Source organism: Triticum urartu, chromosome 6, assembly GCF_003073215.2.
Source record: "Triticum urartu cultivar G1812 chromosome 6, Tu2.1, whole genome shotgun sequence".
Lineage (NCBI taxonomy): Eukaryota > Viridiplantae > Streptophyta > Magnoliopsida > Poales > Poaceae > Triticum > Triticum urartu.
The window spans coordinates 345,690,094-345,703,609 of NC_053027.1; positions in this window are offsets into that span (position 1 = coordinate 345,690,094).

Genomic DNA, 13,516 nt, shown 5'->3' on the forward strand with positions numbered 1-13,516 from the left:
AGTCCTGCCTAGCCTGCGACAGCCTGGTTCACCAGAGTCCTGTTAGCCCAGTGCTACAGCCCGGATTCGCACGCTGCTGACCGACATGCTCGATGTTGATTCATGTATGCTTGTCCCTGTAAGTTAGTGCCACTTTGGGTTCACGACTAGTCATGTCGGCCCGGGTTCTCTGTCATATGGATGCTAGCGACACTATCATATACGTGAGCCAAAAGGCGCAAACGGTCCCGGGCCATGGTAAGGCGACACCTGTGGGAATACCGTGCATGAGGCCGCAAAGTGATATGAGGTGTTACATGCTAGATCGGTGTGACTTAGAATCGGGGTACCGACAACTTTGGTATCAGAGCCTGACTGCCTGTAGGATTTCCAAGCCAACCTGGTCGAAGTTGAGTCTAGAAATTCTTTAGCTATATAGGGGAATTGATTGTGGAAGGGAACGTAAGGCTCTTTTTACTCCTTATACCTCATGCCTTCTGATCTGAGTCATCCTATCTGCCTACGGGGTTAAGGAACTAGGCTTACTCTTCCGTCTATCAGGAACACGTGTTACTACTTCGTAGTCTCTAAGGATTGGTTGATCTGAGTCATATCCCAGTTCGAGTACCTCCGGTGTAGCCTGTTTAGTAATATCTCAGAACCTTGAGTGTTGATGTTGAGTATGGTGCTACCCCGTCTTTTGCAGAATGACTCATTTTGAGCATCTTACTGCCGTTATGCTGCCGGAATTGTCCTAGGAGTTTGAGAGATACTAATTTCTTATGCTACGTTCTGCATCCTATAGTTGGTGCTGAATCCATCCTTGTTTTCCTTGGTTTCATTCTTCAGGATGTTGCCGGTTAACCGAAGTTCTGTTCCTCGTAGCTGGAACCACGGTGATGGTAGGGATGAGGATCCTCCCGACCAGTCTGCATTGGCAGAGTTCATGTTAGAGATGGCGAGGAACAAGCGCGAGTCTAACCGTTTGTTAGCACGTATCAAGAAGAACATCGCACCCCCGTGCAAAGAGTCAGCGACCATCTATGATTTCATTGGTCTGAAACCACCTACCTTCCATCATTCCATTGAACCACTCGATGCAGATGACTGGCTTCATAGTATCACACACAAGCTACGTTCTGCGAACGTAGCTGAAGGTGACAAGGTCACCTATGCTCCATATCACCTGGAAGGTCCTGCTAGTCTTTGGTGGCAGAACTATGAGGCTATGCTTCCAACTGGCCAGATAACCACCTCGAGAGATTTCACTGAGGCTTTTTGCGAGCATCACATTCCTCAGGCTCTGATTGACCGTAAGAGAGAAGATTTATGTAGTTTCACCCAGAGTAAGATGGCTGTTGATGCTTAAAGTAGAGAGTTTGAAAACCTTGCCCGCTATGCTACAGAAGAGGTGTCCACGAACGCCAAGAAGCAGGCTAGGTTCCGGAAGGGTCTCAACCCCAAGTTGCATCGTGATCTCCACTTGCATCATTGCAATACATTCTAGGCTCTTATGAACAAGGCCATTAATGTAGAGACAACTCAACTCACTTACGAGGAGTCTCGTAAGCACACCCGTGATTTGGGTTCTTCCTCCGGTTCTACTTCGCAGAAGCGTCGGATTTGGGTTCCGAACTTCGCTCTCCCCCCCGGTTATACACCGAGGCCTTCTTGTGTGGCACCTCACCCAATTCAGTCACATGCTCCACCCAGGCCTATTGGTAGACCGCTTGTCAAAGCGGGTCCATGTCCTACTTCAGGGACTTGTTTCACATGCGGAGAGCCAGGACACTATGCACGTGACTGCTCTCAAACCAACTATGCTCCACCCCTGCCTGAGAAGTATGTTGGCCGTGGTAAGCCACCATGCAAGATGATTAGTGTCAAGTCAGCTCCCACTGAACGTGGATGTGTGCATCACATCTCAGCTAAAGACGCTCATGATGATCCGGATGTCGTTCTTGGTACACTCCTTGTCAACTGTCATCCAGCTTCGGTTCTGTTCGATACCAGAGCATCTCACTCCTTCATCTCTGAAGGCTATGCTCGATTGCACGACATGTCATTTTGTGATATGCTAACTCCACTTGAAATCCAAACCCCAGGGTCTAGATGGCAAACTACCAGAATAAGCCATTCTAATGAAATCCTTGTTGACATGCTTGTATTCCTTGCATCACTTGTAGCCTCAAGTCTTCAGATATTAACATCATCTTGGGTATGGATTGGATGACAGCTCATCATGCCAAGATTGATTGTTTCACCAGGTCTGTTCACCTTACACACCCATCTGGCAAGATAGTCATTGTCTCCACTAGAGTTGCAAAGCGCCAACTCTATTCTCTTAATGCCAACCCTCTTCCCAACCTTGAAGATATTCCGGTAGTCCGTGACTTTCCGGATGTCTTTCCAGAGGAACTGCCAGGTATTCCACCTGACAGAGATGTAGGGTTTGTCATAGATCTTATCCCAGGAACCGCCCCAATCTCTAGGAGACCTTACAAGATGGCACCCTTAGAACTAGCTGAGCTTAAGAAACAACACGATGAATCCTTGCAAAAGGGTTTCATCCGTCCTAGTTCTTCTCCCTGGGATTGCCCCGTCCTCTTTGTCAAGAAGAAGGATGGTACGGACCGGATGGTTGTAGATTATCGTCCCGTTAATTTGGTCACGATAAAGAACAAGTATCCGCTCCCCAGGATCAACGACCTGTATGATCAGCTCGCTGGATCCTCGGTCTTTTCAAATATGGATTTGAGGTTAGGCTACCACCAAATAAAGATAAAAAATGGGGACATTCCTAAGAAGGCTTTTGTCACTCGTTATGGTCAGTACGAGTACACCATCATGTCCTTTGGTCTAACCAATGCTCCAGCTACATTCTCCCGCTTGATGAACTTGATCTTCATGGAATACTTAGATAAGTTCATCGTGGTTTACCTCGATGATATTCTTATTTACTCAAAGAATGAGGAAGAGCATGCCGAACAACTTAGACTTGTGTTAGAAAAACTCAGAGAGCACCGCCTTTATGCCAAGTTCTCCAAGTGCAAATTTTGGTTGCCAGAAGTGACCTATCTCGGCCACGTGATCTCTGGTAAGGGCATTGCGTCAATCCCAAGAGAGTTCAGGCCGTTCTTGATTGGACTCCGCCTGAAACAGTTAAGCAAGTTAGGAGTTTCCTTGGTCTAGCCAGTTATTGTCGCCGCTTCATTGAAAACTTCTCCAAAGTGGCCAAACCTCTTACGGAACTTCTCAAGAAATATAAAAAGTTTGAGTGGTCCCCACAGTGTGAGCACAGTTTTCAGGAACTGAAAAGACGCCTAACTTCCGCTCCCATACTTGTGCCACCGGATTACACTAAAGACTTTGTTATCTACCGTGACACCTCACGACAGGGACTAGGTTGCATTCTTATGCAAGATCGCCATGTGATTGCCTATGCATCTTGACAGTTGCATCCACATGAGGATAATTAACCTACACATGATCTAGAGCTTGCAGCCGTAGTCTATGCACTTAAGACCTAGCGAAATTACCTTCTTGGTAAACGTTGCGAGATTTACACCGATCACCAGAGTCTCAAGTATATCTTCACCCAACCAGATTTGAACCTTAGGCAAAGGCGTTGGTTGGAGTTGATCTCAGATTACGACTTAGGGATTACCTACACCCCAGGCAAGGGAAATGTCATGGCTGATGCACTAAGTCGTAAGTCCTATTGCAACAATCTCATGTTGCAACAGGGCCAACCACTGCTCCATGAGGAATTATGTAAGCTCAACCTTCACATTGCTCCTCATGGATTCCTTTCTACCTTGGTGGCGAAACCTACTCTTGTGGACCAGATCATCTCTTCTCAGAAGCAGGATACGGGAATTTCCCCGATCAAGAGAAACATTAACAAGGGATTTGGTGGCAGTTTCTCCATAGATGATCGAGGTGTTGTTTTCTTTGAGAATTGCTTGGTGGTTCCCGAGAATCAACATCTGCGACAACTAATTCTTAAGGAGGCTCATGAATATCCTCTCACGATTCATCCCGGTAGTACTAAGATGTATCAGGACCTGCGCCAGAGGTTCTGGTGGACTAGGATGAAGAGAGAAATCGCCCAGTTCATTGCTAACTGTGACGTTTGTCATTGCGTTAAGGCAGAGCATCAAAGGCCTGCTGGCACCCTTCAGCCTTTAGCTATTCCTGAGTAGAAATGGGACAAGGTTGGTATGGACTTCATCACTGGCTTTCCCACGACCAAGAGAGGGAATAATGCTATCTTCGTAGTCATTGGTCGTCTTTCCAAAGTGGCTCACTTCCTACCTGTTCGAGAGAGTATCACTGCTAGTCAGCTCGCTGACTTATATATTTCTCAAATAGTGTCACTTCATGGTGTTCCACTAGAGATCAATTCAGACCGTGGTAGTCTTTTCACTTCTCATTTCTGGGAGAGTTTCCAAACTGCCATGGGCACCCATCTTTCCTTCAGTATCGCTTTCCACCCTCAATCAAGTGGTCAGGTGGAAAGGGTCAACCAAATTCTCGAAGACATGCTTAGAGCTTGTGTTATCTCATTCGGTATGGATTGGGAGAAGTGTCTTCCCTTCGCCGAGTTTGATAATAACAATAGCTACCAATCCAGCCTCAAGAAAACTCCTTTTGAGGTTCTGTATGTACGAAGATGTCGAACACCTTTGAACTGGTCAGAAACTAGTGAAAGACAATTCTTTGGACCGGATATGATCCAAGAGGCATAAGAGCAAGTTCGCATCATTCGTGAGAATTTGAAAACAGCCCAATCTCATCAAAAGAGCCAGTATGACTGTAGTCATAAGGAAGTGGCTTATGAAATTGGCAACAAGGCTTACCTTCGGGTTACTCCTTTGAAGGGTACCCATCGTTTCGGTATCAAGGGCAAGTTGGCTCCTCATTGCATTGGTCCCTTTCGCATTCTAGCTAAACGAGGAGAGGTTGCCTACCAGTTGGAACTACCACCATATCTTTTTCGAGTACATGCTGTCTTCCATGTCTCTCCACTCAGGCGTTGCTTCTCGGATCCCATCTGCGGAGTGGACCATGAAACGCTTGATCTACAAGATAACCTCACTTATCGAGAGTACCCTGTTCGCATCCTTGATCAAGCAGAGCATGTCACTCGACGTCATAACATCAAGTTTCTCAAGGTTCAGTGGTCTCATCATTCCGAGAGAGAAGCTACTTGGGAGTGAGAAGATCATCTTCGACTGGAGTACCCCACCTTCTTTCCATCGACCCCTGAATCTCGGGACGAGATTCTTTCAAGTGGGGGTGAGTTGTCACATCCCTAGTTATGGTATGACCTAGGCTAGCCTTCATGCTTGCATCATGTTTAAATTTCATTGAAATTTAAAATGGGGATTTGTGAAACCCTCAGAATCATTCTGGAAATGACCCAAATAAAAAAATTGCTCCAAAAAGGTCCAAGAAAATGCTCATGTTGCTCTCTGAAAATATTGGACAGAGATAAAAATCAAACCAACATTTGCAGGAGCTCATAAGTATTTATTTTGGGCATTTGGAATTAATGCAGTAATTATTTGCTTTGGATATATATTGTTATATATATAAAATATTGTCCAAAAATTATGCCAGTAGTTGAGGAGCTCTGGAATAATACCACTAGCCCCTGCAAAAATTGGCATAAGAAAATAAAATGGTTTAGTATTTTTATTAAACCAAACAAATGTCAGAAAAAAGAAAAGAAAACAAAAATAAAGAAACGCTTATCTGGACCTTACTTATGGCCTGGCATTGTGCGGCCCAGCAGGCCGGCCCAGCCCACCAGGCCTCTGCCAGTCATCCCCCTCCTCTCGCCAGGAGGACGAGAGGCGCGTGCCCGGCGCCTGCGGCCACACGCCGTGGCCACCTCCTGCTTCCGCCGACGCGGGAGAGGCTCCTGGAGCTGCGCGTACTCCCCCGACCCTCTCTCACTCTCTCCCCGTGCCCTCCCCTTTTCCTCTGTCTCTCCCCCTCTCTCTTTCTCTCACGTCCGAGCACGCCCGTCGCCGCCGCTCGCTGTTGTCACGCTCACCGCCTCCCCCCTCGCCCTCTCGTCGTGCCCATGAGCTCCGCGCCGTTGCCCTGCATCGTCTCCCTCAGCCACGCAAGCCGGAGCGCCCCGAGGCACCTCCATCGCTGTCATCATCATCTCCGGCCACCGGAGATCGTCTTCGCCGCCCCGCCGTCTCCAGTGCGTCCCCGAGCTCGCCGTCAAGCCCACCGGGACCGCTGTGGGCTCCTGCTCCTTCTCCCTCTCTCCGTTTAGCCGTTCGCGTGCCGTAGCCCCGTCCACCACCACGGCCGTAGCTCTTCGCCACCGTTCATGTCACCACCGTGGCCACTGTCACCTAGGGCCTCGACCGAGCACACTACCGTGCTCAGTGCAACGCCAGGAGGCCGTCGAGGCACTCCGCAGCCCCTGCCGTTCCCCATAGCTCGATTCCGCCCGAACCCATGCTTCGGCCGCCGCTGCGAGCTTTGCTCCGGCGAGCTCCGGCCACCCCGCGTCCTCCCGTCGCCTCCACTAGATGCGCGCGAGCACCAGCTCCTCGGAGATGGTCTCCACGACCCATTTGGTCACCGGAGGAGCAAATCCGAGGCCCTCCGCCGCGTTTGGCCTCGCTGGCGTCGAGTCGCCGGCGGGTTTTGACCCCGCTGACCAGGAGGTTTGACCTTCCCCCTTATGTCACTAACGTGTGGGCCACCCCCTGACATTTTAGTTAGTATTAGTTTAGCACTAATTAACCTAGGTTAGTTAGCTAGTTAGTCGCTAACCAGTGGGCCCGGCACCCACTAATCCTAATTAGGCTAAATAAACCCCCATGTTAACTAACTGAGTCACTGACGTGTGGACCCCACACGTCAGGTTTGACTTGGTCAGCGCCATTGACCTGCTGACGTAAGCATGACGCTGTGCCGACGCAATATATCATTTTCTGGTTTTAAATTAAATCAGGAAATTCCGGAAAATTAGCTAAACTTCAAAAATTCATAGAAATTCAACCGTAGCTCAGATTGAAATAATTTATATATGGAAAATTATTAGAAAAATTCAATCTATCCATCTGTACCATTTTCATGCATGACAAACCAACCTATACATGCTGTATATATGAAAACACACTTATGGCATTTAAAGGGACTTATTTTAGAGTTGCATTTGAACCTTTGGTTCAAATGGACCTCTTCCAAGTTGAATGCTAAATGCATTAGCTCAAAACACATCACATATTCATGCCATATTCATGCATCATATTGTTGCATATGCTTGTGTTTGATTGTCGACACCGTTCCTTCTCGATAGGTCTTGCTCCGGAGACCGATCCAGAGTACCTGTCAGAGGAGCAGTGCCCCCTGTTGATCTACCAGGGAAGCAAACCCCCTTGTTCATTCTGATACAATCCTACTCTCTCGCTCCTGCTCTCATTTATTGCATTAGGACAACAACGATTCAACTGCTACTTTATGCTACGATAGTTGAACCCATTCCTCTGCATGACCTGTCATTGCCACAGTAATTAGTTAAAACCCACTAGCATGTGTAGGAGTTGATTGAGCCATGTTGTGTTCCTACCATGCCATGCATGCTATTTCTTAGAGTTGTGTCAGGTCTGATTCATCGGGAATGAATTGGAGTGTTACGATATGTTCTGGTGCTGAGAGTTAAGCGTGTGAACACGATTTGCTAAAGGTAGCGGTGAGAGGCCATGTAGGAGTACATGGTGGGTTGTCTCATTGGGACCGTCCTTAAGAACTGAGTTCTGTGTAAGTTGTCCAATGACTAGCTACTACCACACATTGGGCTCCGGGCGCTCCAAGCTTTCTCGACTTATTAACCGCCTTGATCTCTGTCCAGGAGTTGCAAATAGTTTCTGGTGTTTGTAGGTAGTGCTATTTTTCTACCGAGTGGCACCTGGCAGGGTGGACTTGGGACAGACTAGGCACACGTGGCCTGGTGCACCGAGTGGCACCCAGATGGTGGGCTCGGGAACCCTGTACACATCGTTTGGGGCCGTGAGCAAAACCCCAGCCGGATCTCCTTGCGGATGGAACCCGAATAGGCGATAAACCTGGACTAGAGTCTTGTGTGGTTAGTCAGGTCGTGGCCGACACCCTCGCCAGGCTTCCGCTTGAAGGTTGCCGAGATACATGACGTGTACATGGTGATAAGTGGCGAGAGCGTGTGTGAAGAAGTACACCCCTGCAGGGTTATCATGATCTCTTCGAATAGCCGTGTCCTTGGTTATGGACTTCTTGGATGCTTACGTGGTACATAGACAACTTAAAGTGGATACTCTAAAATGCTCAAGACAAGTGTGAGTGCTATGGATGGCCTTCTCGTAGAGAGACGGGGATGAACCCATAGTAGTGTATTGATGTGGTGATTAGTGGACTCGTGTGCGCTGCCTCACCTCAAAGAAGTTTCTCGTTGTCGTAGAACAGGATAGCCACTGAGTCAAAGATGGCTTGCTGCAACTAAACCCCACATTACCTTCTTGATACAAATGCATGTATGATAGGATCTGATGTAAGTCTTGTTGAGTACCTTTGTACTCACGTTTGCCTTATTTATGTTTTGTAGGTGAGACACCTGTCTCACTAGTAGTACCACTTAGACTTCAACGAGTAGCTTGTTACCTCAGCTACGATCTTGTACCCTTGGGAGGGACTTGTAGATAGTCAGGCTTCTCAGCCTTTTTCTTTTGTAGTTGTCTGTACTCAGACATGTAATGCTTCCATTGCTTGTATGCTCTGGATGATGGGTCATGTGACCCCTGTTTGTATTTAATGCTATGTGGCTCTTCCGGGCCTTTATCTATATGAGTTTGCATTATGTTGTGATGCCATGTTGTACAGCACATACTTGCATGTTATGCGTACGTGTAACGTGTATTGCTATGTGTGGGATCCGACAACCTAGTTGTCTATCCTTGGTAGCCTCTCTTATGGGGAAATGTAGTCTAGTGCTTCCACCGAGCCATGGTAGTCCGCTACAGCCCGGTTTACCGGAGTCCTGCTAGCCCAGCACTACTGCTCCGGAACACTTAGACTGGCCGGCATGTGATTCACTTTGTTCTTGTGTCTGTCCCTTCGGGGAAATGTCACGCGGTGACATCTGGAGTCCTGCCTAGCCTGCTACAGCCCGGTTCACCGGAGTCCTGTTAGCCCAGTGCTACAGCCCGGATTCGCACACTGCTAACCGACATACTCGATGTTGATTCATGTATGCATGTCCCAATAAGTTAGTGCCACTTTGGGTTCACGACTAGTCATGTCGGCCCGGGTTCTCTGTCATATGGATGCTAGCGACACTATCATATACGCGAGCCAAAAGGCGCAAACGGTCCCGGGACATGGTAAGGCGACACCCGTGGGAATACCGTGCATGAGGCCGCAAAGTGATATGAGGTATTACATGCTAGATCGGTGTGACTTAGAATCGGGGTACCGACAGCTTTGGTATCAGAGCCTGACTGCCTGTAGGATTTCCAAGCCAACCTGGTCGAAGTTGAGTCTAGAAATTCTTTATCTATATAGGGGAATTGATTGTGGAAGGGAACGTAAGGCTCTTTTTACTCCTTGTACCTCATGCCTTCTGATCTGAGTCATCCTATCTGCCTGCGGGGTTAAGGAACTAGGCTTACTCTTCCGTCTATCAGGATCACGTGTTACTACTTTGTAGTCTCTAAGGATTGGTTGATCTGAGTCATATCCCAGTTTGAGTACCTCTGGTGTAGCCTGTTTAGTAATATCTCAGAACCTTGAGTGTTGATGTTGAGTATGGTGCTACCCCGTCTTTTGCAGAATGACTCATTTTGAGCATCTTACTGCCGTTATGCTGCCGGAATTGTCCTAGGAGTTCGAGAGATACTAATTTCTTGTGCTACCTTCTGCATCCTATAGTTGGTGCTGAATCCATCCTTGTTTTCCTTGGTTTCATTCTTCAGGATGTTGCCGGTTAACCGAAGTTCTGTTCCTCATAGCCGGAACTACGGTGATGGTAGGGATGAGGATCCTCCCGACCAGTCTTCATTGGCAGAGTTCATGTTAGAGATGGAGAGGAACAAGCGCGAGTCTAACCGTTTGTTAGCACGTATCAAGAAGAACACCGCACCCCCATGCACGCGGTGACATCTGGAGTCCTGCCTAGCCTGCTACAGCCCGGTTCACCGGAGTCCTGTTAGCCTAGTGCTACAGCCCGGATTCGCACACTGCTAACCGACATGCTCGATGTTGATTCATGTATGCATGTCCCAGTAAGTTAGTGCCACTTTGGGTTCACGACTAGTCATGTCGGCCCGGGTTCTCTGTCATATGGATGCTAGCGACACTATCATATACGTGAGACAAAAGGTGCAAACGGTCCCAGGCCATGGTAAGGCGACACCCGTGGGAATACCGTGCGTGAGGCCGCAAAGTGATATGAGGTGTTACATGCTAGATCGGTGTGACTTAGAATCGGGGTCCCGACATCAGTCAATGGAAGAGGACGCTCTGGAACGTTAAATTGTGACCAGAATAGCTTGTCCACTTCACGATCTGTTTGATCTCGGAAGTATTTGGCCGCATCAACAGCGCTCGCCGCCAAGTCCATATATGCGTCTGCCGAACTCCACAGCCGATCCAGAGGGGCATACCATGGATCTCCGAACTTCCTCCGCAGCATGAAGGGCTTCCCAGCCGCAATATCCCTGGCTTCACGCAGCTCCTCCTTCTTCGCTCTCATAGCAGAGCGGGTGTCTTTGGTCGTCATAGTGGCCTTTTCAAGGTCTGTCGCCTTCACTCGGTTTTCTTGTTCAAGGAACTGGCAACGGTCGGCAGTTTCTTTTAACTTTACAGCCATCTTGGCCATTTTCTCTTTGCTCTCGGAATGCGCGCCCTTCTCGGCCCTCAACTCTTCGGCCGCCTTCAAAGCAGTCGCATTACTCCTCCTTGCTTGTTCTTTGGCTCAGGCAAGTTCCCCCTGAAGGGTCTCCATGGTGGCAGCTCCATCTGCAGTCACAACATATTAAAGATACTGGCATCATGCTGCTCTTAATATGTGACATTCACCAGAAAGCATTACTTACCCTGTGCCTCGTCAAGCCGCCTGTTAACAAGCTCCATGTCGGCATCTGCCGCATCCAGTTGCCGCTTTAGTTCAGCAAACTCATTAGTCTGGCTAGCCACCGGAGTTTCCACCACCTGCACATAAAGGCGGTTTGGTTACTACCTGGGACTATGATCCTCTGTTCGCCGCCATTCTCGACGACAACCAGAGTCTCAGGGGCTACTATCTACACAGGGCACACCTAAAAATGTGCGGTACTATCAAAAAGTATCATGTACCTCAAAGCCTGTCAATAGACTCATAAAGGCTTCATGCAATCCGCTTTCGGCGGGCGAAATTCTTTCCATCACCGTACCCATTAACGTACGGTGTTCTTCTGAGATGGCCGCTCGATCCAACAGCTCCCTCAGTACGTCCGACCGCATACCAGACGGTGCCGGACTCTTTTGTTTGCTCTCTTCAAGAGCCGGACGCTGGGGACTTCAGGTGATTAAAGGATCATCTTCTGGCCTCACCGGATCCGGAGAGGCCCTCCGTGACGACACTTCAAGGTCACCCGCTTCTTGAGCGGGGGAGTCCGGAGGAGGCGTTTCGCTCTCCATCATCTCCGGAAGAAGATCCCCCGAAGACGAGCTCTGCTGAGAAGGGCTAAGATCCGAACTGCAAGATAAATGCTTCGGTTATTTTCCTCAGAAGTAAAGCAGTATATCCTCACTATTAAAGCACCTTTTGATTACTTATGGCTCATTAGAAGGTAGATCCCCGCGCAGACTTTGTGCGGCAGGAGCACCCTCCAAGGCAGGACCCTCTGGTGGAGACTTCTTGTCCTGTTTGGAAACCTTGGTTTCCGGATCTTCAGGGGTAGTCCTCTTCCTTCCCCGGGGTGAGAGAATGCCAGATTCCTCCCCTTGGTTATCCTCCCTCATGGAGGTGCCCGTTCCCTCGGTCGAAATGGGTAGCGGTGGAGGCCCGCTTTCTCCCCCTTTATTCCCCCCTTTATCTTCCTGTGAGGGCTCTGGACAAGGTGCTAGCTCGAGAATCTTTTCCAGTACCGGATTCTCCAAGCCTTCCGGAAGGGGGGCCGAACACCAGATCCTCTTTGCCTTTGTTATCCAGTCCTGGTCAAAGAGCGATTTCTCAGAATAACGCCATGATAAATGAAAGACGGTGTGTTTGGCTAGAGGATAGCTTACTTGGTCGGCGGTGCGGTTGCTGCTCAGGCCCACGTCCTCGGTAGTATCCGGACACTCTATCTGGGGTCCAAAGAATGATCTATACATCTCCTCGCACTTCAGGCCGAGGAAATTCTGAATAGCGCGCGGTCCTTCTGGATTGAACTCCCACATGCGAAGGGGCCGGTGTTTGCATGGCTGGATTCGTCGAACCAGCATGACTTGCATCACCATAATCAAACTAAAATCTCCTTCGAAGAGATCTTGATGCGGCTCTGCAGTACAGGCACGTCCTTGGCTGGACCCCAGCTCAGCCCTCTACTAATCCATGACATCAGTTGTGGTGGAGGGCCTGAGCAGAAAGCAGGGGCAGCCGCCCACTTGGCACTTCTGGGAGCTGTGATGTAAAACCACTCCCGTTGCCATAATTCGGACACCTCTGGAATAGAACCCTTTGGCCATGGAGCTCCAGTGATCTTGCTTATTAATGCGCCTCCGCACGCTACATGCTGCCCCTCGACCATCTTCGGCTTCACGTCAAAGCTCTTGAGCCACAGGCTGAAGTGAGGGGTAATGTGAAGGAAAGCCTCACATACAACAATAAATGCTGAGATGTGGAGAAAGGAGTCCGGGGCTAGATCGTGGAAATCTAGCCCGTAATAAAACATCAGCCTCCTAACAAAGGGATCCATAGTAAGGCCTAGACCTCGGAGGAAGTGGGATATGAACACGACGTCTTCATTGGGTTCAGGAGTAGGGACAACCTGCCCTCGGGCGGGCAGCCGATGCGAAACCTCGGCGGTCAGATATTTGGCCTCCCTTAACTTCTTGATATCTTCTTCCGTAATGGAGGAGGGCATCCACCCTTGAAGGCTAGATCCGGAGATGATTGAAGGTCCGGAGCACCTGACCTGGGCTTTGGGTGTTAGAACTCGAGGCGGGGAAGGATTCAATTGAGCACGGGAGGGAAAAAGTAAAAGCCTTGTCCCTTTATAAAGAGGGTGAATATCAAGCGTCCTCTCTGTAGCCGTTTGGGACTTTCCTATAATCTAGGAGTCCTAGATACGGTTGGGTTACCCACGGCCGTATTGATGAGAATCCCATAATTAGGGGAACACGATCTCTGCTTTGACAAGACGTGTCAAGAAACCGCCTCGCGTTATGTGTGGAGCTGGTTGAAGAAAAATGGTTCGAATAATTACCGGGCCATGGCATAATGTCGTGTTGCCAAGACGTGTCAACAGATTAGATTTGTGGAAATATTATTCTCTCTACGGTGGAA